The 26011-nt window shown below is 47.8% G+C and overlaps 1 long non-coding RNA gene across 1 annotated transcript; it reads right to left on the bottom strand.

The window, feature by feature from the left end:
* Positions 1-2761: 2761 nt before the first annotated feature.
* On the bottom strand, positions 2762-26011 carry LOC141572424 (uncharacterized). Its single transcript, XR_012497783.1, has 3 exons — positions 25755-26011; positions 22225-22337; positions 2762-2829 (listed from the first exon to the last, which is right to left on the bottom strand). It is a non-coding gene; the product is annotated as an uncharacterized LOC141572424 (long non-coding RNA).

Raw genomic sequence — 26011 nt, 5'->3', positions numbered from 1 at the left:
GGAGCATGGGGTGCTAGGGCCTTCTCATTCCTCAGTCAGCTTGCTTTGATAACACAGAGAAGTCAATGCTCTCCCTTTCAAGGGAGCACCTGTTCCTACTTCCCTGCACTAAGAAGCACATGACGGCTGAGCCAGAAGAGTGTAAACATCTAATTCTGGACTCACTGGAAGCACCCCTGAACCTGCAGCATGGAAAAGTCTTAGCTTAATAAAAGGCTAAGTCCTCCTGTGAGGACCTAGCTATATGAGCCCTCGGTCTCTGCCTACACTTACGACTATTACTGTTTTTATTAATGCTAATAGTTACCATTTATTGCATGCCATGTATTTATTTAATTTTCACAACCACCCTGTAGGGTAGGTACTGTTGTCATCTTCATTTTGTAAATAAGGAAACTGAGATTCAGATTACCACTATAACTCACCCCAGCCATCATCATTGCTGGCTTGGACCTTTCCAATAAATAGCCTTCTAACCAGTCTCCCTACTTCCACTCTTGATCCCTTTTCATTTGCCACATACAGCAACAAGCTATAAACCTGGGGAACATGTCATCTTTCTTTGTGTCCCAGGACCTTTACACTGGCTGTGCCCTCTGTCTCAATAGAACGTTCTTTCTCCAGATTACCTCCTCATCATCATTTAGGTTTCAAATCAAAGGGCTTACCTGACCACCTTCCCAAGCACGCACCTATCTGTCCTGTTCTACACACTATAGTATCTCTTGTCCTTTACCACCACTCGTCCACATGTCCACTATACCACTGCATGCCTAGAATAGTAGTTGGCACATAGAGGTGCTCAGGAAATATTTCTTGAGTGAATGTTGGCAAACTTGTGCAAGGGAACATGCTCTAGGTTTGGAGCGGAGAGTCAAATTCAGGTCTGTCTGACTCTTAACCACACAGCATGTATGTGTGTGGTTTGGGTGTTCAGCTGAAAGACAAGTGGGGTGAGGGCTGCCCAGGGCCACTCATGGACAACTCGCCAAGAGTCTAAATGTAAATTCCTCACAGGACCTGACTGGCAGCCCACACAGTGAGAAGGCCAGGTATAGATCGATCTACAAACTAGGAGGACGTGAACTCCAGGAACGAAGGAGAGAGTAAGGGTTGAGAGTGCTTGGCTATTTGAACTGCACTCCATGTTACCAGGACCAATAATCCCAGACGCCAATTGCTGACTCTTGTTTCTCTCTCCCAAAGAGAGACCTGGAAAGGCTGTGGGGTAAGCTGCGTCAACACCTCAGGACCAGCTCTCATCAGCTGGGTTCCTGGTTTCAGGGGCAGGCTCCTGGAACTCTCCAGAGCCAGACTTCCCTGGAAGGATCCTCTTACCCTAAAGCACCAGAGGTCAGGTTATGTGGGCTTGCTCTACTATGCTGTGCTGCCTATAAGATTTCACATGCTCACCTCCCTCGCCTAGGTAAAACTGGAGGTCAACTGTGCCTTCACTCTGTCACCCAGAGAAGGCTGTCCTGGCTCCCGCTTTCTGTTTATACTGAAGTATCTGGCATGCTTGCAGTAATCATTGAGCTCTTAGTACTGAGCATAGTCCTGAGCCGCAGGGAGATGGAAGGAAAGCAGAAAACATAGTGCCTCTTCCTAGGATAGCCACAATCTCATTGGGAGAGAGGACACACAAAAACATACTACTTAACTAACTAAGAGCATGGGCTTCATCAGACCCAAGAGACTCACATCCAAACCCTGACTCTGCTACTTAGAATTTGAGCAACTCTTTCAAACCATCTAAGCCCCGGGTTTTTGTGCACCAACAGTGCCCGCATATACCAGAACACTGCTGCGAAGGTGAATGCCAAAGCCCTTCGTGAGGTGTCGGGCTCCTGCATGCTCCATCAATGGTGGCAGCAGCAGTGGCAAGTAGTCGTTGTTATAAGAAACAATCCACAGGCCACATATTAAGAAGTACAAATTAATTAATTTCCGGCTAAAGCAGCTCATAAATGCTAAGAAGACCGTGACGGAGAAATGTCATTGAACGATGCTGTCGGGCAGACTTCTTGGAAGAGTTACAGTGTGAAGCTGGAAGATGACTTACTGAATGTCAGCGATAACCTAGTAGAGACCTCAGGGATGATTTCCAGGACTTCTCAACTTTTTTTACGTCATGGCACACAGAGACATGGTCACATTTGTTCTGCACGCTGGAGCAAACGGCATTGCCTACTCCCAGCTGGGGGAAACCCGACAGAGGCCGCCCCACCCACCCCGGCGTCTCGAGGGCTGAGGGACTCTTCATCTCAACGTACAGGTAACCTGTCTGGGCCTCACCCTGTGCCACAGCACACCTGCTGGGAAGTTCAGATTTAGAACAAGCTCATCAACTGACAGATGAGAAAACAGATTTGGGAAACAAAAGTGACTTGGCTGAGGCCACACACTTGGGCCATCACCAAGTGGAAAACTAATGTCCCTGTACTGTCTATTCTTAAAAAATTGGAGGACAGCAGGTCATGGGAGAAGGTCAAAGAGCTTATTTCAGGGCAAGGGAGTTAACTATTGTTAATGGAGGAGACCTGACCCAGTAACTAATGAGGATAACAGTAGCTAGACTGGGCATCTGCACTATCTCAGGTGGGTGCTGAGGGCTTCACATGCCTTATCTCATCCAGCGCTGGTAACCGTGAAATGGTACTATGACAGCCTGTGGGAGGGCATGAGGTTAACCAAGTTATTTTGCCACCGTAGATGAAAGCTTGGGGAGGTCTGTCTCCACAGCCAGGCTCATCACACTCACCTGGAGGAGGAAGCAAGCTGACGCTGTGGCCTTAGACCTCTGCAGTCGGGACCAGAGAAGATAGCCACCTGGGAGGGAAGGGCAGATGCTGTTCCAATTAACCTAAAGGAAGTCCCCCACCCCATTCTCCTCCCCGGTTGCCACCACCGAAAACACTCTCTTCCCCATCTTTACTTGACCCCTCCTCATCCTGAAGATATGTCGCTTCTTCAGATGACACTTCTCTGGCCACCCAGTCTAGAAAGTAACCCCCAACCCTACTTCTCTCTCTCATATCATCCTGTTATTTTCCTTCATAACATTTATAAAAATCTAGGATTACATATTCATTCTCCCTGACTCCAAGGCAAACTCCTATAATGTAGACCATATCTTCTCATTCTCTATTGTCCACTAGGCTTGTGAGTCCTTGGCATATACTAGGTGTTTATTTAAAATCTATTGATTGGGTGATTGGATGAGTTAGCCATCCTGAATTTCATTTCCAACTTTGCAGCTGACAAGCTGCATGACCTTGGGCAAGTCACTGCCTTGGGACCTCAGATTTTCCTCCGTCAAATGGAAAGGGAGGGTGAAGGTTGAGAGTATTCCTCAGGTTCTTCCAGTTCTGCTCTTGCCTCAGCATGGACATTTAGAAGCCAGCATTAAGAAGAAGCACGTCTCAGCTGAGGCAAGATCTCACCTTCCCCAGGCCCAAAGTAAAGAACCAGTAGGCAAGAGGTTTAAAAGATACTTGCATTATAGAAGCAGCAGCTCCCACCAGCACAAGCAGCCTTACTGGACACTGGACAGACCCTGAAATGGAGACAGCGCAGGGACTGGTAGGCCCTGGGCAGAGTCCCCGAGGCCCCAAAGGATCAAAGTGAGACAGGGGTAGCCTACTGGGGCCCCGAGGCCTCAGTCCAGTGCTGGCTGGTGAACACAGGTAGCCTGTGTCCTTTCATTCCACGCATCTCAGGCACCTCACCGAGAAAGGCCCCCAGATTTGGGATAGGAACTGTGTGGTGCTTGTCATCATGAGAAGGAAGCTGTTTAATCTGTGTTTTAAATTTTAAATTACTCCACCTGAGACTAACTGCTCCTGGCCCCTCTCATCTCCCAACCCAGCATTCAAAGCCTCATTCAAATTCTGGTTTTGTGCTGACACTCCCCTGGAGGCCACTGAGAGGATTCCTCCACTCTTATTTCATTTTGGGGCTCCCTCTCTCTACTATGCAGAGTTCCTTGGCTCAAAGGCAGTTTCAGAGGCCATGCCGAAACACTCCATTCACTGATAGGGGTCCTGGGCCCTCAACAAGCCAATCCCCAAGCCCAGTAAACTATCTGAGAGGCTCTCAGGGCCCCCCAGATCTGGAACCCCCATTTACCTCCTAGCAGACACAGTATTTTGTCTCCTCCTTCTGCAGCCTGACTCCTGCAATTCCTTCATCAGGCTGATGTTTGGGGCAGATATTGACATTGTGGTGTGTTCTGGGTCTAGAGAAGTGAGTCATAACACAGATAATGTATCTTCCACCTAAGTCCTCTGAGCTTCAAATGTGGGCCAGACTTTAATGCTTGGTCCTGAAGAGCCACTAGGGCTCCAGTGGGCGGTTTCACCAGCCACCATCGTTCCGGAAGGCTCAGGATCTTAGATACAGTTTTGAATCTCCTTCCTTTTTTCATATGCAATCCCCACAGCACCCCTAGCAGCAGCCTGCTCGGGTCAAAAAGCCAGGGATTAGGAGGTAGGGGCCTGATTCTGTCCCTGCCTGCCATCAGACCGACAGATCATGACCTTGCTCTCCTCCACAGAATAAGGAGTTTGGGCCAGATGAACACTAGGTGTTTTGGCTCTAATACTTTAGAGAGGCAGAGCAGGTTTTAATAACCCCATTCTACAGAAGATGAAACTGAGGCTTAAATCACAGAAGCAATTTGCCTGAGAATCCAGAAGCGTTGGCTGAAAAACTAAGCCTGAAATTCTTTTCCCGAACCCTGTTCTTAAATTACTGCCTTGGAACCACACAAGGCTAGAAGCCACCACACTGGACAGCGCAGATATAGAGCAGTTCCATCATCACAGAAAGTTCTATCAGACAGTCCTGGTTTGGATATTATCTGTATCCTCATTTCTCCCCTCAATGAGATTGATCTCAAAGGCAGAGCCTCAGCATGTTCGTGTTGTTTTCCCAGTGCCTGGCACTGTGCTCCGTATCAAAAGTACTCAGACATTTAAAAGATGTGTTTGCTGGCAGAAAGCCTTGCCACCCACCTGGGTCCTGGGTCTAAAGTTCAGGCTGAGAAAACCGGTGATGGTGAGTGGGGTCTGTGTGGGATGGGGAGATCCCATCCTACAGAGTGGGGGCAGAAACCTAGCTGCTTGGATGGAGGTCTCAATAATCCATCTGTACTCTACAGGTGAGAGGAGTACTTGGCTTCCAGGGAAAGGGAGAGGATGGAGGGAAGAAACCCCAAGGGAGGGAAACGAGCAGAGGGCACCTCCTTCTCCACCGCACAGATAGCTCCAGCTGGGCAGCTGCCTCTTTAGCACCAGGAGGCAACCCTGCTAATTAACAAACCCAAACTTGGGATTTGCATTTTTATGAAATGTTCACACAGGAGGCAAATCTTTCCCCTTAAAAAAAAAAAATCAAGATGGATAGGAGGAGAAAGAGCTCATACCAGTACATACTAATTCAATCTAATCTTGGTCATTTCAGTTTCTATAAGAAAGTACTTTCATAAAGCTACAAAGCTAACATCCATAACTCTCTAGTTTCCCCAGACAGGATACCTCTGCATTAAGTTTCTCATTTATCTTCGCAGATGGCAAATCATCCATTTATAATGGGATCTAATAAAGCAGCCTCCCATCACGGTCCCAGCTGCTGGAATGCACCTCCGATCCAGAGATGCTGCTTTGGGGCCCATGACTGTGTCATGTTTTGGGGGGCTCCCTGACTAGTTTTGTCTGGGTGCTCAATGCCTGAGGTATCAACATGCAACACGGTCGCAGTGGTGTGTGTGTCTGTTGCTGGGAAGGAGCATGGCCATCAGGGAAGCAGGCATCCTACCCCCACCAGCCTGTACACAGAAAACCCTTCGTTGAGAATCTAAGACAAAGACCCAGTCGGGAAGGAGCTGGGCCTGGCCCAAAATTCACTCTTTAAGGGACGTAGAGCTTGCTGTAGAGATGACAATTTGGGAAACAACAGGGTTTAGCAGACCGACTCCAGAAGCTCAGCTGAGCACCACGGATGGTGATGTTCCCCAGCCACAGGGTAGGTTCCTTGGGGAGCCTATCTGAGATGGAGGGTAGGTAGCAGGGTGCTTATTGAGGACGCTATGAGAGCCACACCAGTGGAAGGAAAGGATAGGGAGGAAGTGTGGGCAGAGGCTGGAGCCCAGCTTCCACACAGGCCAACAGCAGCCTTAGGCAGCCCAGACTGGCCCTTCAGATCTGTCCCAAATCCAGCTGAGGCAGCCAAGCCTTTTTATTCCTGCATCAGTCTGTCATTGGATGAGGGCCACCCCAAAACGGGGATGACAATGGGCGGGAAGCTTTGTGTAGCTGGAACCATCTCTGAAGGGGTTGATTGTTGATTGCTGAAGTCTGTCTGCTGATCACTTCCCCAGCAGCTCGGTCAACGAGTCCTTCACTGAAGGACGATCTGGGTGGCACATTACAGGTCTATCACACCTACTGAAGACCCTGTGTCTCTCTCCACTCCCCACCAGAAAACGTGGCTTAATCATACTACACCTGTGGCCTATGGTGGCCAGGCCTAATGGGTAGTAGGCAAAGAGCCGCTAGCTGCCTGCTCAGTCCTAGGCGCTGTTCTCTATCTGGCCAGGTGACATAGAAAAGATGCTTCCAGGGGGCATTAATTCCTTAGCACTTTCAGCTTGTTCAGTGGGCAGCAAAATAGACTCTGGGGCCAGAGAGAGCTATCAGGCAAAGAAATGCAGGTACTGGCACTTGGAAGTTGGCTAGTATGCACCAAAGAGATAAGGGGAGGGAGATATGGGCAGGTATCCATAGGACCTACTGCACCCCCCTCCTCTGTATCTCCAGGGTATGCCCATGTAGCCTCTGCTCAAACTTTTCAAGAGACTGGGAGCTTACTACCTAACATGGCAATACATTTCATCGTTGGACAGTTCTAGTTGCCAGAAAGTTATTTCTTAGATGAAGCTAAAATCTGCTCATTGTTCTGTTTGTCCAGGACCTTCCTGTAGAACAGGGGCAAGAATGTTTGTCTATGTTTCCCTGCTACATCCCCAGCAGCTAGAAAAATCACCTGGCACATGTTAGGTTCAGTAAAATTGTTTTGGATGAATGAATGCTTGTATGCATGCATGGTCCTTGACTCCAAGGCGTTCACGTTTTCCTATTTCTAGTTTGCTTTCCCACACGTGACCTCATTTTCTCCAGGTTTTTAAGTACACAGCCTTGTGCCTAGAACAAAGCTGAGCTAACATGCTAGTACTCATTTATTCAACAAGCACTTTGTGAACTTCTATTGTCAGATGTTCTTTCTCGGTGTTCTGGGCTCTGGTCCTCAGAAGTATAAAGTGTTCAGAGATGGAGGTACAGGGCAAAAAGTTACCAGCGGTTATTATGATTTCAGGAAAAGGTTCTAGGTGTTCAATCAGGCACAATGGGCAAATAAATGCACGTGCAGTCACTCTTGCTCACAAGTCACTGTCCCTTTTAATAGAGCCAAGTCTCCCAATACAGACACTGAGGACTGGCCGGTCCTTGAAACATGACCTTTAGGAAAATCAGCCCCTTCAGCTCCCTTGCCCACCCACTTCAGGAAAAGGTACAAGAGGGTTTTATTCACAGACCCCAAGGCATCATTCCTGGTGCCCAGTAGGTCTAAGGGAAGGAGGTTCTCACAGCCCCTCCCTGAAGGAGCTGCAGCTCCCTCTACCATTTGTATTTCCTTTGAAATGACTCCGTGTGCAGAGTTAGGGGGAGCGGATTAGCTCCCCTTCCTGAAATGCAGCTCCGATGCCAGGAAAAGTGAGCTCGAATCAGCAAGGCGAGTTAAGCTTTCCGCCTGGAGCCCGGGGCTTAGCGGTGCAGATTACAACAGCAGGTGATGAGCCACGTTAGCCGCTGCTGTGGAGACTGTGAAAATCCTGTTACAGGGCAAAGGCGTTTTAGCTACAGCTCCAAATTTCAAAGAATGATTGAGTTGGAACGTGGCAGGCAGGCAACAACTGGAGACCAAAGTTATTGGACTTAAACTGAGAATCAGGCCCGAGGGGGCGGCTGGGGTAGAAAATTCCAGAGAGGGACCCAGGTATACCCCCTCCACCAATGTCCTCTGGGTAGAGGCTCTCTCCCCAACACACACACACACACACACACACACACACACACACACACACACACACTCCCACCACTCTCTCTCCCCTCCCTTGCTCGTCCATAAGCATAAGGAGCTTCCATCTGCCTTCAAACCTGTCTTCCTCACCAATCTGTAAACTCCTAAAGACCAGAGCTTGTGGTTTCTTTAATCCCGCAGGGTTTTAGCACAACTCCTGGCACGTGTAAATGCTTAGTAAATTTCCCGAATGATCAATTGGTTAGTGTCTCAAAGCCAGGTCTTCCTTGCCTTGTTCTGCCTGATTACTAGATTCCCTCCCCAGCACCCACACAGACATACCCCGACTGAGGGCTCCTGGAAACACACATCTTTTAGGCAGCCATCCCTGGTTCCTTGGCAAAAAAGTAGCACCTGGTCAGCAGAACCAAATCTGACTACAAATGAGACACTTAGGGTGAGAAGAGATGTCAAAAAACCCAGAAAAAAATGAGCCCTGAATATTTGCTTTGCCCTATTAGATGGGGAAGTGATAAAAGTCACAAGATTTAGAGTCTCTCTAGTCTTTCAGTCCAAAATACCCTCCACCACCTCATTAAGTGCCCCTCCTAATGGCCCCAGTTGTCCTTTAATGGGAAGCAGCTTGATGCTGTAGAGTGTATTTGGATTCAGAGGACATTAGCAATCTGGATTTGAATCCTGGTTTTTCAAGTCACTTAAGCTTTCCTCTGGTAAACTGCCCACCTTGTAAGCCATATACTGAGACAGCATATACAAGGAAACTGCTCAGTGGTCAGCGAACAGTAGAAATTAATCAAATAATAACAGCGTCATTATTGTTGGCACCGTGTCTCCCTGTGGGCTAACCCTGAAGATTACCCCCCCCCCGTACCTAAGGAAACCCAGTTTACAGAGAGTGAGATTTCTTGATCCGATTTGATCTTCACAACAACCCTATATGAGGAGAGTGATTCTTATTCTCCCTTTACAGAGAGGAAGCTGGGGCTCAGAGAAGTAATTTGCCCAGGATTGCTTGCCTGGGAACCACACCGGCTAGAACTGGAACCCGGGTGTTGAGGCCAGAGCCTGGAGCTGCCCCCACACCAGGGTACCTCCTAGACAGGAGCAACTGATTGTGATAGGAGACCCAATCCAAGTGGGGATCCGTTGTCTAGTAGACAAAAAAGTTGGGGGCAAATCTTTCTCTCTTCCCTCCCTCTCTCCATCCTGCCTCCTTTCCTTTCTCTTTCCCTCCCTTCCTTTCTTTCTCCCGTCTTTCTTTCCACCATGTAGTAATTTAACGCTTGCCGTATGCTCAGCTCCCTAATAGTGAATACTCATATGTGGGATATAAAAGATAGAGACGATCTGGTCCTGCTGAAGGCAGCTTACAGTCCCGCTGATGAGACGAAATACCTAACACAGGAAGTCATTTCAGAGCACGGGCCCCATTCCTGCAGGAGAGCGATGGTATTCCAAGTAAATGCACACGTGCGGTCAGAGCACAAGCACATGCGTGCAGTACCACAGGGCACGGAGGAGAAAAGCTCCAGGGCTCAGGAGACCCTGGAATGATGAATGAAAGGACTGGGAGACAGATTTCCCAGGTGGGATAGTGAGGTCCCCGTCTCCACAGGTGTGCAAGGAGCATCTGGGGGATTAACTTAGGCCCCTCCAGCCTGAAGATTCCCAAATTAATGACACTTCCTGTTAAAGAGCCCCTTGTAATCAAAGCAAGGGGATCCGAAAAGGTCAGCTCACATTCTCTCGGGAGAAGCTGGGGCTTCACTAAGAAGGGCCTAGATCAGCTGCTCCCCAGCTCAGCTTAACATGGCTTCAAGCTTCTCATCTCACATAAGCCATCCCCCCCAACTTCTCCCTGGCTCTTCCCAGCCAAGATTTAGAGGAACCATAGCGGCTGCCTCTCCCTGCAAGGGAAAACAAAGGAGAAAGCATGCAAAGACCATCTCAAAATCCTCATATTTGCTTTCCTCTCCTAAGTCACTGCTCAACACAGGCTGGCTGCGTCCCTGACAAACAGGAAGGCAGGCTCCACTTCTGCTGTGCCCTTTGCAAAGGCTCTCATCCACACCTCCTCCCCAAGCAAGGCACCCCACCCCTGCTCTCACAGAACGGGGGAAGGGACTGTAGACCCTAAGGCACGCTGGGTCAGTTCTCCACTTGTTCCCCCACCTCTCCTTTCCCTCAGTGCCAACAAAACGAAGGAGCCTCAGGCTGACTGCTCTGGAATCCTCCATGTCACCTGACAGAGCTGGAGAAGAGGGCCCTTAGCGGTCATCTCCTCCAGCCTCCTCATTTACTGTCTACTGAAGAGGACACAGCACAGCAGTGTCACCCCTGCAGTGACTCCTTTGCTGGCTGACAGCTGAGCTTCCTGGGCACCTGGGCAGAACTATACTGATATTGTTGGAATTCTGTTAAACCTGAGCACTGCCCCTCAACCCCGAAGCAATACAGTTTACAGAGCCTGCACAAGCATGTAACTTCCCACAATGTAGCAGAAAGAGGAAGCTCTAAAGTACACCAAAGCTGGATTCAAATCCTGGCCCCTGCAGTTAGCAAACTCTCCATGCATCATTTTCCTTGTGGTTAAAATAGAACTGAGATTTGTTCATGCTGAGTTTTCATGCAGCTTCAAGAATATGATGCATGTAGAGCCTTTGGCATTTAAGTAGGTAGCCCCCTTTCCCTCCCTCTTTGAGGCCACTAGTAGGAGCAGGAAACAAGTATGGGATGAGTTTTCTTATTTTCTTTCTCCAAAGATCAGTCTCAGGATGTGGGTCATATTGGCCCCCTCCATTCTTCCCATAATTCATCCAGAAGCAGAGAGGGACACAGAAGGGACGGGCAGGGAGAGGGGCGTCCTTATCCTGAGAGCAATTGTCTGCTCTAACCTAGAACCAAACGCAGGCCAGCCAGCCTGATATTTCTGGCCAGGGACCACAGCTGGATGCACTGGAGAGGGGTGGGGGCAGGGCACGGGCATGGCGGATGTTCCTCTGGCTCAGCTGAGGAAAGGGGATCTGCCACTCCACGGCAGAGAGGCAGCCGATGGCAATGGGGAGCATGTTCCAGGTGGAGTACTCAAGCCTCTTTCCAGAAACCGTAGACTGGGCTAAACACCCTGAGCCCCACTGAGGGGCTGTCCCCTCCCCTGTAAGACCAGATTCAGGTACCCAGTCTATTGGGGAATGGGAGAAAGAAAGTTTGATTATTAATTTTATGTGTCAACTTGACTGGACCACGGGATGCCAAGACATTTAGTCAAACATTATTCTGAGTGTTTCTGTGAGAGTGTTTGAATTGGTAGACTGAGTAAAGCACATTGCCCTCCCTAATGTGGGTGGGCCTCGTTCAATCAGGTGAAGGCCTAAATAGAATAAAAATGCTGAACCCCCCCACAAGTAAAAGAGAATTTCTCCTGCCTGACTGCTTTTAAACTGGAATATGGACTTTCACCTGCCTTTTGACTTAAATCAAAACATCAGTATTTCTTGGATCTTGAGCCTACTAAGCCTTCAGACTAGAATTACACCATTGGCTCTCCTGACTCAGACTTAGGCTGGAACTAAACCATTTGCTTTCCAACTTGCCCACCCACCCATCCTGCAGATCTTAGAGGATTTGTCAGCCTCCATAATTGCATAAACCAATTCCTTTTAATAGAGCTCTATCCATATATGTTAAAAAATATACGTATACATGGAAAGATTATAAATATATATGGAAAGATATATATCTATATCTATCTAGACTAGATATAGATATAGACATATACATATCCTGCTGGTTCTGTTTCCCTGAAGAACTCTGACTAACACAAGACGTTTCCTACTCAGCACTGGAAAAAATGTTCTAACACCCTTATCTTCCCAGCTACTGGATGTATGAAAGCAGGGCCATAGCCAGCATCTACACGCCCAGTAGGGAGATGAGTTCTATACTTTCCAAGACCCTTCCTTCTATCTTTCAGGGTCTATGATTTTAAGACAGAGGTGGGGAGGGCATCCTGCAGCCATCTTTCTCCCCAGATGTTAGCCAGGGCGAATGCCAGAGTCAAAGGAACCATGTGAAATCTACCTCCGCCATCATCTTTTCCTTCATGTGCCTACTGTCCCCTGCCCATTTAGGTCACATGGCGAGTAAAGTGAGTTCTAACCCCCAACCCTGTGCTCTCCTTACACTATGATGCTGAGAGCTGTGTGGAGATGGGGAGGAGGAAGGTGGAGAAGTCCAGCCAAGACCTGGAGACATCAAGATGTGAGTTTGTAGATGGCTGAAGGGAACGAAGAGGAGCCCAACACCCTGACCCTGTGGCCCAGTTCCATGATTCAGAACCACAGTATGGCTGCAGGGCCTCTTGATAACAGTAGAGGCTGCCTTCTCTGCCTCCAGAAGGAAGTCATGGGAGAATGATAAAGGTATAAGGGCTAGTTAACCTGGAAAAGAAAATTCTGATCTTTGTGTTCTTAAATAAAGATTTAAAAGAAAACACCATTCCTCTTCTTTTAAATGTTTTTTTGAATAATCCTATTATGAGGGAAAAGTGTGGATAAAATATTTTCTGCAGGGCTGTGACAGCAAGTTTGGAATGAAGGAGAATCTGATTCCCACTTGTCTCTCTTCTCACCCTTCTTCTCCATCCCCCCCCCCCTTCTCTGACCCTCCCCACAGACTCCACCCCAAATCCTCTTCAGTGTGTTCCCTCTTGCTCTCTGGCTGGCTCTGCCCAGATGTCTCCAACAAGACCTGAACTGGCCACCTGCATACTGTGGTTCCTTAACTCCTGGTAACTAAGAGACAGGTCACCCAGAGTGGGAGTGGCCCTAGTGGGCAAGCTGATGACATGGGAAATGACAGCTATGAGTAGAGCTGGCAACTCGCGAGGTGGGGACTACTGAGCCAAGCCTGGGATGTCCAGCCTCAGAAAAACGGAGCTGGTGAGGGGACTATTCCCATCCCTTGCTCCCAGCAAACCAGACAGATGGTGTTAAGTAAGGGGAACATTTTTAAGAAGCCATCAGTCTCTTTCATAATTGATTCCAGGGTGGTAGAGTGAGCCAGTGGAGTCTGAGTGTTATGAGTCGAATTGTGTCCCCTGAAATTTATATGTTGAATTCCTAACCCCCAATACCTCAGAATGTGATCTTATTTGGCAATATGGTCTTTACAGACATAATCAAGTTGAAGTGAGATCATTAGGGTGGGCCCTAGTTCAACATGACTCATGCTATGGACCAAATTATGTCACCCCAAAATTCCTATGTTTCTTTAACCCCTAATTTGACTATAGTTGGAGATAGGGCTTGTGAAGAGATGATAAAGATAAAATGAGGTCATCAAGGTGAGACCCTAATTTGATGGGGTTGGTGCCCTTATAAGAAGAGAGACACCAGATCTGTCTCCCTCCACCATGTGAGAACCCAGAGAGAAGGGGGCCTTCTGTAAGCACTCTGGTGAGAGCTCTCACCAGAAAACAAACCCTGCCATACCTTGATCTTGAACTTTTCAGCCGCCAGAACTCTGAAAAAATAAATTTTTATTTTTAAGCCATGTAATCTATGGTATTTTGTTAATGGCTGCCTGAGCTAATACAACCACTGTCATAAAAAGGGGAAATTTACACAGACACCCACAGAGGGCAGACAGTGTGAAGAGGCGCAGAGAGAAGACAGCCATCGACAAGCCAAGGAGAGAGGCCTGGAGCAACAGGTCCTTCCCTCACAGCCATCAAAGGAACCAGCCCTGCTGACACTTTGATCATGGACTTCCAGCCTCCAGAACTGTGAGACAATATATTTCTGTTGATTAAGCCACCAGTCTGATACTTTGTGAAAACAGCCCTAGCAGATTAATACACTGAGCTAGGCAGGTAAACCACAGGCGTGAGGCAAACGGGGTCAGGTTTGCCCTCCATGCAGTCCTCTGCTCTGAAACCTCCCACAGCCTGGAGGGAGAATCGATTCTCAGACCCCAAAGTCCTTCCTTCCTATCAACTGTGTTCTGGGTCCCTGGGGTTCCAATTTTCCATCTCATTTAAGGGGTTGACTCCACAAAAAACACTGTTTTGCTTGGCAAGAAGGATTCGTTTTTAATCAGTCAGCAGTGACTCTGCAAGAGTCCATGGAGACAGAGCAGGCCTGGGGCCAGTGAGAAGGCCCCTTGCCAATGCCCAGTTCCTTGCTTTAATTCCATGGCTCACTGGGGAGGACACCTCTGCCCCACGGGAGGGCAGGAGAAAGACAGGGGTACTTATCAGCAGAAGCAGATGCCCTCCTAGGGGCCTGACTGGTGCCCATGTCTAGCTAGGGTCTACCCCAGCATGATACTAAGTTGGATTCGAAGGAACGGGATGCAAAGGCAAGCAGAGACAAAAGGAAGGGGGTGGACTTCAGAGAGGAAAGGTGGTGGGCTGGTACCAGCAGACAAGTTGTCTCCTGCCCTCCTTCACTGCCTACTCCCCCAGCACAGGCGGAAGGATTCCCTATCATGCAGTTGCAAAGAGAGATGAGAGATAGGACCAGAGGCACACAGGTGAGAAGGAATCTGGTGGGTGTCCAGAGAATGTTGGCATGCAAAACAAGGGCCAGAGACTGGAGTCTCACACACACACACACACACACACACACACACACACACACGCGCGCGCGCGCGCGCGCGAAGCTGCCTCCAAAGGCTGCCGAGATGCTTCAGAAAGCATGTCAGTCCACCAACTTTTCAGTTCTCTCCAGACTGAGCCACCAGCCCCTTTGGGATTTTCCTGTCTCTAGAAATTAGTGACAACAGGGCAGTCTGTAGCCCCAGCCATCTGCCCCTGCCCAGCTGAAACGCTCCTCTAGTCAGCCCCGAATGTGGGCGGTGTGATAGCTGGAGAAAGGAGCCTGTTCCCTGGGGTGGGGAGGAGAATGACGGAGCCACAGCACAGATTTCCAGAACAGAGAATGAAATCCCTAAATGATCATGTTGGTTTTAGAACCTGGCAGACAAGCAAATCTGCAGATGAGTAGATGTCAGAAGCTTAACAAACAAATTTGAACCGAAAGAGAACTGCCTTGAAAACAGTCGCTTCCCACAACAGGCCCTCTTAAGAGAGCTTTGAATTCTCAGTGATGGATCCACAAGATAGACCAGCATCTCAGCCAGCAGGGGCAGCAGCCTGTGTTTTCATGAGTCAAGCATGTCAAGTTCAGTTCCAACAAGTGCACGGAAGACTTTGAAGCTTGGCACAGTATTTCCAAGTCACTGTAGAAGACAGATGAACTTTGGAGCAGACAGACCTGACTTGGATCCTTGCACCTCCTCTTACTAGCTGGGTGGCAGGGACGAATACCATGGATCTCTGAGCTTGCTTTCCTTATTTTAAAAATAGGAATAAGAGCGTCTATCTAATGGGTTTGGTGAGTGGATTAAATGAGATATATAAGTAAAGATTTAAGTGTTACATAGTACATAGTAAATGCTCAATAAATATTCTCCTCATTATCTACTCCCACCCCCTCATTCCTACTTAATACACAACCTCCTGGACAAGATTCATGGGAAAGGGTTGCCCAGACTCTGTTGGAAAATCCCCAGTGATGGAGAACTCGCCACTATGCAAATTGTTCTATTCCATTTGGACAGTTTTTAGGGCCCCAATGCTATTTTGCTTATTATACGGTAAATCCGAATCAGCCTGTCTATAATGCCTCATTGGTCCTTATTCTGCCCCACACCCCATCACAAATAAGACATGCAAAGAGGGGGAGTATACTTTTCTTCCCTTTTAATAACAGTTCCTGTCATCATCTGCACCTTGTCCATTCATCCACCACTTTGACCATTTATTCACTCGTTCATTTAACAGGTGACTAAATAGCTCCCCCAAGGCAGTGTACTAGGACACAAAGAGTCCTTGATTCGCTTTGAACCATGAATCCCTTGCTGGCTAATATCTCAGAGTAGCATTGCAAACTTTTTTTTTCCTCCAGAGGAAGTGCAAAAGAAAGGAAAGAAATGAACTGGCTTTGGAAGTGCCTCTGGATGCAAGGCAATGCCCCTGGGGCCTCCAGAGGACCTGATGGTTGGTGGTAGAGGAAGCAAGGTGATCCTAATTCCTAGTTCCCAGTAGGGCCTAAATCCCTAACACATGGCAGGAAACTGCTCTTTACATTGAGATGAGCTAGTTCAGTCTTATTTGCAAATCTGTCCCCAAGGCCTCCATAGGAAATATAATATCACCATAAAGAATCATTATCTCCTCATGTGACTACTTCTCTCTCTTTAAAGAAATAGTCTGGGTTTGCAGTAGTCTGAGCAAGTCTCCTCCTCCCTCCTCCGCCTTTACCTGGTGTTATTTTGGCTCCTGATAATTACATTAGGTATAGAAAGTGGCTTTATGGTGCTAATAATTATACATGCTTACAAAACAGATGGGTCTGCTGATCTAGAGGGGGAGCGTTTATGGACTTGGAAATGAGACATTTTGTTATAGGAAATGGATAGTTATTTCCAGGTTTTATTGCTGTGTTTCGTAGGACTCTTGTTAAATCTTGTGGATAACACTTCTCTTCTGTTGCCTCTCATGCATTTTATAAGCCTTAGCTCATCAGTGTTCTGGGAAATGACATTAACTCGCTGCAGCAGGAGGGGCAGCAGGAAACGATAGGGGACAGGTGGGTGCCACTGTGCAGAGGAAGAGTAGTGAACTGGGAAGGAAAATCCCACAGAACATCTGAATCGGAAGGAAGCTTCGAAACCACCAGGTCAGGCAGCTCCCAGTGTGCTCCCGGACCAGCAGCAGCATGAGCAGGAACCTACCAGAAATGCAAATTCTCAGGCCCTACACAGAGACTCTGGGGGGAGAGCCAGGAATTGGCCTTTCATTTCCGATAATTCTAATGATTATTAACGTTTAAAATTCACTGATCTGGTTCAATCCTTTCATATTAAAATGAGTAAACTAAGGCCCAGAAGGACTAAGTGATTTGCCCCATGTCACCCAGCCAGGCAATGGAGTATCAGCACAACTTCAGTCCACCATAGTGATTCCCACCCTAAAACCCCACGTTGTCCCCTAAGAACTAGGCATATGATCTAACTGACTTCTTCTCAAACTTTGGTGGGCACAGAAATCACATGGGCATCTTGTTAAAATGTAGATTTGGATTCCGTACTTCTGGGGTGCAGCCCAAGATTCTGCATTTCTAACAAGGCCCTGGGTGATGGGATGCTGCCAGCCCAGGGGCACACTTCAGACAACAAGATTTTGGTACACACCAGTTGTGGGGTTTTGGGCAACTCACATCCCCACCTCCCCTTTTCCTCTTCTGGGCAGCAGAAGCGTAGAGAAGGCATTTCCTGTCACTTTTGTGAGACAAGTCTTCACAGCAGTGACTTTGCCTCCCACTGCTCACCCCCTCTTCATCTCTTTGGAGCTTTGGTCAGTGGGCCACAGCTCCGCTAGTCCTTTGCCATCTCTAACATAGTGTCATCTTCCCTCCTCAGCCTGCCACACTATATAGAGAAGAGCTGGTTCGCTCCCATTTTCTCCAGATTTCCCGTGATATATGGAGGGTGGCACCCAGAAAAAGTGAAATATATTTCTTTCAAGGAACTCCTGGGTAAAATATCCCAGAACCCTGTTTTAATCTTTCTAGTTCCTACTACTTTTTGTTCCTTGGCAGTGAGTTGCTCATGATATCTGACCTAAATCTTCTGGCTGCCACAAAAGTTATTTATTTATTCAGTTAACAAGTACATGTTGAGTGCTTTCTAAGTGCAAGCACTAGGGTGGGCATTGGATCAAGGGGCTTTATCTGTTCCTTATCTTCTTTTCCCCATTATTTGTGATTTAAAGTGAGATAGGTCCGAAGCTAAAATTCCCAGAACCACTCATTAGACATATTTACGGAATTTGTTTTCATTTCATTGGCTTACTTCTTCCCCCGTCCAACCAGGTGAGCTTGCCTTACCCTCCTAATTGGGAACACCCCATCTCCAGCCCCCAAACACTCCCATTCGTCAGCTGCCAGCAGGTTCGGCTCTGCCTCTTTCCTATCCCATCCCTCTCTGAATCTCATTCCCTCTCCACCAGGTCCCTCTCACAAACAAACATTGATAATGAATAAATCTCTTTCAGAGGAGGGAGTGGGCTGGCGTGTCCATGGGGAAGGCCCTACAGACAGAGGCAGGATGGATGGCTGGTGGGAGCAGTGCCGTCGTCTCTCATTAACGTATTGTTCTCTGGGCTCCAGCAGGATTATAGATGAGCTCCACAAAGCAGCCCACTTAACCTGAGCATCCTGGTTCCAATCTATTACTTTTTCTACTGGCTTCAGCCTATAGTTTGGCCTGGTGTGGAAGGGCTGAGTGTGGGCAAAAAGCCAAGAGAGCTCAATTCGAGATGCTCCCCAAATGCATGTGCCCTGCTTGATTTTACCTCCCAGGTTAGGCTGCTGGAAGCCTGGGCTTGTACCCCACAGTGGGCAAAGCAAATACAACCCAAAGTGCCACTCATCTCTGATCTGCGGTCCCATCTATGTGACCTTGCAGAGAAAGCCAAGGAAGTTACCAGCCCGCCAGGCGATGGGAGGTGCCTCATGATCCCTGGCCGGCAGAAAACAGTTAAAATGGTGTTACTGATGACTCCTTCAGCCAAGTCTTTCATTTGCATATCACTTAAAATCCTTGCTATCTTTTATCTTTTCATGTGTGAACTATTGTCTGAGGGCCATTGTATGCAAGGGTGCAAATTGCCCAAGACTTAGTTCACACCCTGAGGAACCTCACAATTTGGTGAAGAAAATAAGAAACACTCTCAGATGACCAGGCACCGAGGTCCCTCCAAAGGAAGCACTGCATGAGGCTGCAAAGGCAATGATGTCAAGAGTGAAGAGTATACAGGGTCATCAAGAGAGGCATCTTAGAATGGTAACAGGTAGGCTGGCAATGGGGGCGACCTGGCAAAGGACTCCAGGAAAGGAAAAGGGCAGTGTGGCAGTAGCATTCGATCTATTTAGGGAAGTCAGGGTATAAGGAAATATGTGAGCTAATTTAGGAGTTTGGACTTTACGGCACTTGTGAAACTTGTTGAGCAGATGACAGGCATGATGAAATGTGTATGTGTGGTTAAGAAGATTACTCTGTCAGTGATGTACAAGAAAGATTTGAAGAGAAACCGTGTGGTGTTGGGAAGCCCATTAGGAGGCTTAGAAGCCTGGTAGGATCTGGAATGAGGATAAAGGCCACAATTTCCAATTTGCAGGGGAGGAAGGGTGTGGTACTGAACCTCAGAGATTTTAAGTGAGATGCCCAGAGATACAGAGTTAACTATGGTTGGGTTTGCATAAGAATGTCTCTTGACTCCTAACCCAGGATGCTTTACTCATGCTCATATAACCAAAACTCAGTTCCCAGTGCCGTCAGTATCTCCAGGTATCCCAGACCCTCACATTCTTCCAGATGCTTCCCAGAGCAGAAAGGCAGGAAAGACTCTGCCCACGACTGATACCACTGCATCCTACTTAAGCTTCCTCAGGAAAGTCTGACCTGAAGGATAAAGAAAGCTAACTCTTTACCTACCCAACCTCCAATCCCATGTCCAGTGGGAGATATTGCAACATGGGAGAAAGATGGGAGACCAGAGCCAGAAAGCCATAGACTCACATTTGCACCCTCCCACAGTTCAGAGAAGCTACTTAATCTCTTTGAGATGCAATGTTCTCAGTTAGATGGTAGGGTTATACTATGTACCTTATGAAGTGGTAATGAGGGTTAAAAAAGCTAGCACGCATAACAGAACAGATAGGGAGATGTTATTGTCTTATCATTATATTCTTATGAATGTAAGGACATCAAGAACTGGAACGAGGACCAGGAACAGGGCTCTGTTGGTAAAGCTTAGTACTTCAAAGTAAAAGCATTGCAAAGGGAAAGCACTGTACCTGAATCAGAAGACCTAGCTCTAAGAACTTGTTCCACTATTATTAGCTGTGTGATTCTGGATGTGGTGAAGATTGGCAGAGCTCACCAGTATCTGCATTCTCTTTTTCTTCCTGGACTTACAGCTGGACTATATTTCCCAGCCTCTGTGTCATTAGATGTAGCCATGTGACTATGTTCTAGCCTAAAGAATGTGAGCAGAGGTGATATGTGCCACCTCTAGGCCTGGCCCATAAAAAGCATCCCACATACAGCCCTCACTTGCTTTTCCCATCCACCTGCCAAATCAAGACACTCCAGCTACCTCAAGGACAGCAGGGCCACAAGACAGAAGAAGCCTGAGTCCCTGAAATACTACATCAAGCAGAGCCTCCTTACCAACTCTCATTGAAGAGAAGCATGTATGAGAAATTTTATTGAACTAACCCACTGAGATTAGGGGCTGTTTGTTATAGCAGTTAGCCTAGCCTGACTGATACATTTGGCAAGGTGCTCACCTTAGCTGAATGCCCCATTCCTCATCTATAAGAAAGGCCCACTAATACCTGTCTATTTATACTACAAGGTGAATGTGATTATAGAAATGACATAATGAACGAGGAAGCACTTCTGCAATCAGCTGAAGATTCACTAATGTCAGTTATTAGTATTGTTGGCACTCAGTAGTTCACACCTCATGTCATGTCATGTGATGACCCCTTCATATAGGTCATCCTGTGCTTCAACAACTGATTGAGGACAGAGGAATGCACCAGGTGATGGGTATCAGAATGACCTATCTCCAGGCTAGATCTCCTAGTCTCTTCCAAAGGAAAGATTCAATTATTTTACCTACACCCCAATGTCCCCATTCCCCACCCAAAACACAACCACAGAGTGCTCTTATCTCTGTTGAGTGGATCCAGGACAGGTGCCATACTGGTACTACTGAAGCCATTGCACCTGCAGACTGATCTAAGCCATGCATCCTTCATTCATCTTTGCCGCAAACAAACCACAGGGTCACACTCTATTTGATGTGTTCATTGAAAAAGTGAATAGGGATACAGACCATAAATGTCTCCACCTCCTCAGGGCAGGAAGTAGAAGCTGAGAGTAGACATGGTTCACTGGAAAAGACATTGGTACTTCTCTAGAAGCTGGCCATGCAGAAGAAAGTGTACGTGTGTGTGTGTGTGTGTTTGAGAGGCACATATATGTATCTGTGGGTCTATTTGAGCGGTGTGCACACGTGTTTATGTGTTTGCAGGGTGTACGTGTGTGTTTGAGGACTCCATGTTTGTGCATCTCTGTGGATGTGTTTGAGGTGCATGCACCTTTGTGAGTGTTTGAGGGGTGCATATGTCTGTTCATTTCAGGGCTGTGTGCATGTATATCAATATGGATGTGTTTGAGGAGCTCATGAATGTGCTTGTACATATGTCCGTGTGTGTGCACATACATGTGTGTCCAGGCATTGGAAGTGGCAGAAGAGAAGAGGCAAAATGACACCATTAGTCCTCCCAGCTTCAGTTCTAGTGGAGAACTGACTGGAACTACAGAGAATGTCTTTATTGCTTTGAATATTCTAGATCTCCCCCTCCTAAACCTTTTACTTGGACCTGTTAAAATGGAAACTTTTCTTCCTCCACACCCTGAAGAAGGCAGAATCATCTGTTGATTCATCTGCTCTTTCGTGCATTTACTAAATATTTGTTCTGTTCCTCCTGGCTCCAGGACCCTGGGCCCCTCAGCAGGTCCAGTCTCTCTCTTTCTAAGCCTGGTTGAGGGAAGAGCACATAAGAGAATTCTCCTGGAAACAAAGAAGGCTGGGAGGCCAGGTTGGTAGAGAGTGGGGAAAAGAGGAGGTCTGCAGCCCTTTCTGGGCAGGGAGGGGGACAGAACTGGGGGGCAGCAAGGCCCAGAATGGGGAGAGCTGCAAGGGAGGTTATCAATTCTCAGCCCCACAGGGAGCCGGGTTACAGTTCCCAGCATGGCAGGGCCGCTGGGTTAGGAACAAGCCCTTGACACAGGGGGTTGCACAGGAGCACAAATGAAAGAAAATCTGAGGAGATGAAACCATACAAATTTCGCGTAATAGAAAGAGAGGAAAGAGATGTGTGTGTGGCCTGGGTCTCAGCTCAGAAAGGTCGATTCGAAGAAGACGCTGCCCAACTTTATATTACTTTTCAGAAAGCCAGTGAGCTGAAAAATAACTCTCACCTTTTTTTTATATTATTATTCGTTTCTTCAGAGTTTCTTTTTCACATTGTTTTGTGCACCTCGGTTGTTCATTTCTTCCCAGCTTGATTTCATTTGGAGATTTGGCCTGGAGCCTGGAGAGAAAGACGATCCTTTTCCTAAGAATGCATTTATTTCAAATCCTCAGCAGCCCCTCCTGCTTCTGCCCTCCTTGAGGGGGGAATGGCGTGTGGATGGGGGAGGACAGACCCTCTCTAATTCACAGACGTCTGCCTGTTGTTCATGGGCAGACATGTGTATGCACGTGCATGTGCTTGAGTGGGCGTGAGTTTTTGTGAAAGTGTTTGCATGTGGATGCATGTATATGAGTGCATGTGTGGGCTCAGCACTCCCTCCAGGTGGGAGGGACATGTGAAGCTGGCTTTTTCTGTTTCACTCGAGTCTCTGGTGACAGTGACTGGCTCCTTCACCTTTCACCAAGCTCGGTGAGGCGCAGATGTTGTTTGAACCAGGGAAAATGTCAGCCCCCAGGAGGAGCCTGCTTTAACTTACAGTGAGCCCCTAGGAAGCATGGCAGTGTATTCTGGGTACTGTATACTAGATCCATTTGCATTTGCTCTTTCCAGTAACTAAGGGCTGGTGGGTGGGTGTGAAAGAAGGGGGACTCTCCCTCGGTGCCCACTGCCCCTCCCAGCTTCTTGGGCTCCTTGTGAGTCTGGCATCAAAGGAAGTGACAGAGGAGCAAGAACAAGAGTCCTAACCAACACCCCACATCTCCCCAACTCCCATGGCAACCTAGAAGGATTCTTCCTGGCCTGAAGAGCCATCTTCTGGATTTCAGGTGGGAAATGCACAGCAGAAGCTGGGTTCCTCCAGCATTCATCATGCTCCTGGGCAGGCACATCTGGAAACAGCCGCTGGTGTTCAAGATTACCTACTGCATCTGGCAGGTGGCAGAGCATCTGAGCTCCACTGCAGCCAGAAAAGCAGAGGATACAAGCATCCTTCCCGCCTTCATCACCAGCACGAGCCTTCAGCAAGCCCTACAAGTAGGGACACAGTGTGATGCCCACCACCGCCCCCAGAATAGTCCAATGCGCTGTGCATAAGGCATGGCACCCCCAGGGCCCCGTTACCCCTGGGGCCATAGATCATTAGGACCAGCCCACTATTTCACTACTTAGGCAGATGAGGAAACTTTGGCGCAGAGAAGCCAAATTACTTATCCAGAGGCACACAGCTAGTATGCAGAAGAGCCAAGTTCTATCTCATCACAGGAAGTAACATGCAGGGCTCACTCCTAGACCAGGCAAGCTGGGAGGGGACAAATCCCAAAGAGAGTGAAAAGAAGAAATACTCTAAGCTTGGGGTCTAGCAGGTCACACGCTGACCCAGGCCTGGCCCGAGGGAAACCCAGTGCCTGGTTAAACAGGATCTGAATTGGGACGGTGGGGGTACTCGTATCTAGGCCTCAGGAGGGCCCGTGAAGCTGCTTTCCAATATAAGACTGGCTTATTGTTATCAATCTATACTGTGTTTCTCCAAAAATAAGACCTACCAGAAAATAAGCCCTAGCATGATTTTTCAGGATGACATCCCCTGAGCATAAGCTCTAATGCGTCTTTTGGAGCAAAAATTAATATAAGACCCGCTCTTATTTTCAGGAAAACACGGTATCTGCCGAGAGCTAAGGGAGGCAGTGAGGTGTAAAGGGAAGTTTCTGAGTGACCATGTTTAAGTCACTTAAACTCTCAGCATCTGCAAAATGATGATGTGGATGGATGCCTAACTCACAAGGCTGGTGTGAAGTTTGAATGTGCTGATAGGTGTGGAAATACTTTACGCGTGTCTGGTACCTGACAGTGTTCAGATCGGGTCCATTTCCCTTCTGCTTCAATGGGCCAGGGAACCTTGAAGAGCTTCCCCCACCTGCCCATAGGAAGCCTTTCAAGCCTACCATCCTTTACCACATCTATCACTGGAAGCTGGGATATGGCAGCCTGCTCATTCTAAGTGGTCCACTGATCTACAGCAGGTCCCTGGTCCCCACTCCCTTCCTGTGCTGATTCTTTTGGGGTACAGAGTGAGGTAACTTCTGCTCTCCCTTTCCTTTTTGTTCAGGACCAGAAGCAATTGACTGCCTACAACAAAAAGATTCTGGTATGCCCTAGAGAAGATACTAGGGAGAGAACAGCCTAGAAACCACTCGTTTTCCTTAGCACCCTGGGCCTCCATCTCACCAAACAAAAGTTTTCCCTTTGGCAGAAATCCCCAACATTTGCAGATAATAATAACTGACATTTTTAAGCCCTTTGCAGTTGAAAAGCATCTTTGCAGCATACCATGATGATAAGGAGTGTGGGCTTGGGTGGCAGAGAACCTGGTTAGTACTGCTAGGTTCTGTATAAAGTAGGTGCATTGATACCAACCCAGAGGGATGTTATAGGAGTAAATGAGGTAAGTAAATGAGTTCACATGACCCAGAAGCCTAATTAGCCTAAAATGAACATAATAGCCCTCGCCGTGTGACCTTGTACAGATTATTTAAACCCACTATGTCTCAGTTTCCTTATCTACAAATGTAGCTAAGAATAGTATGCACCTCATAGGGTTAAATGAGGATTAGTAGAGGATTAAGGGAGTTAATATTAATAACATACTTAGAACAGTACCTGCTTCACGATGAGTGCTCAATGAATTACAATTATAATCCTTATTAGAACTATTGTGCCATCACGACTACCTTTGAAATAAGAAGTCTACTTCATAGATGAGGAAACTGAGATCAGAGGGGCTAAGTCACTGGCTAAGTCACTTGGACTCTAGACTGCCTGATGCCAAGTGAGGTTTCCTTGTACACCTCTGACCCCAGTGGCTTTGACAGCTTTTCTTCTACGGGGAGATTGTCCAGGAGGAGACTGGGCTCCCCCAGTGTCCCTCTCAGCCCAGCCTAAGGCAGCCTCCTGCTATGTGACTAAGCTGCCACCATCCAAGGTAACTGGGTCAGGTTTTCCTTCAGGGAGACAGGGACATCTGCTTTCTCCCAGGCAAGGGAGCAACCTCAGGAGAAAGGAGCCATCAGTCTAGCTTGAGAAGGCTCCTACTCAGGTTTTCCAGAAATTTTTATATCAACAGTCCTCCTCTGATCTCTGTCCTTTGCCTAATTTGGAGGCTGTGGAGTCACAGCTGTTACTACACGTGCGTGTGTGTGGGGGTGGGTGTGTGTGTGTGTCTGGGGGGTGGTGTGCGTGTATAAGGGTGGGGGATGTGGGGGGTGGGGGTCTCATTTTCCCAAACAACCTCTAAGCACTTAGCTGCAAGCAGAGCCTCGGGAAGGGGTTGAATGACATGATGCCTTTCAAAGGTGCCTCCTGATGAGGTTTAGGGACCTTTCCCAGAACTGCGTGCACACAGCCCCCCAACACACACATGCACGTGCAAACACACACACACACACACACACACACACACACACACACACACACAGAGGAAATGATCAAGCGCAAAGAATCCTCATGTGCTACTTTATATGGCAAATAATTGAGCCATACCCTTGTGGTCTCAGTGAGGAGTTTCATCCATATTCATGCCTCGCATTTCCTGTGGAAACGAACACGCCAGACATTCCAGCACAACGGAGGGAGCAAGAAATCTTAAGCACTAATTCAGTTTCTCCACTCCCCGTTCTGGCTCCAGGAGTGCAGATTTAGACAGGGTCTAACCAGCCGGGAGGCAGCACGCTCTGCAATGGAGACTTGTCTTTCCTTCTCTACACAGCTCTCTTTCTCTGGCCTCCTTCTTCAATGCT

This window comes from Rhinolophus sinicus, linkage group LG06 (genome assembly GCF_036562045.2).
Source record: "Rhinolophus sinicus isolate RSC01 linkage group LG06, ASM3656204v1, whole genome shotgun sequence".
Lineage (NCBI taxonomy): Eukaryota > Metazoa > Chordata > Mammalia > Chiroptera > Rhinolophidae > Rhinolophus > Rhinolophus sinicus.
This window is presented reverse-complemented; position numbering and strand designations above follow the sequence as displayed.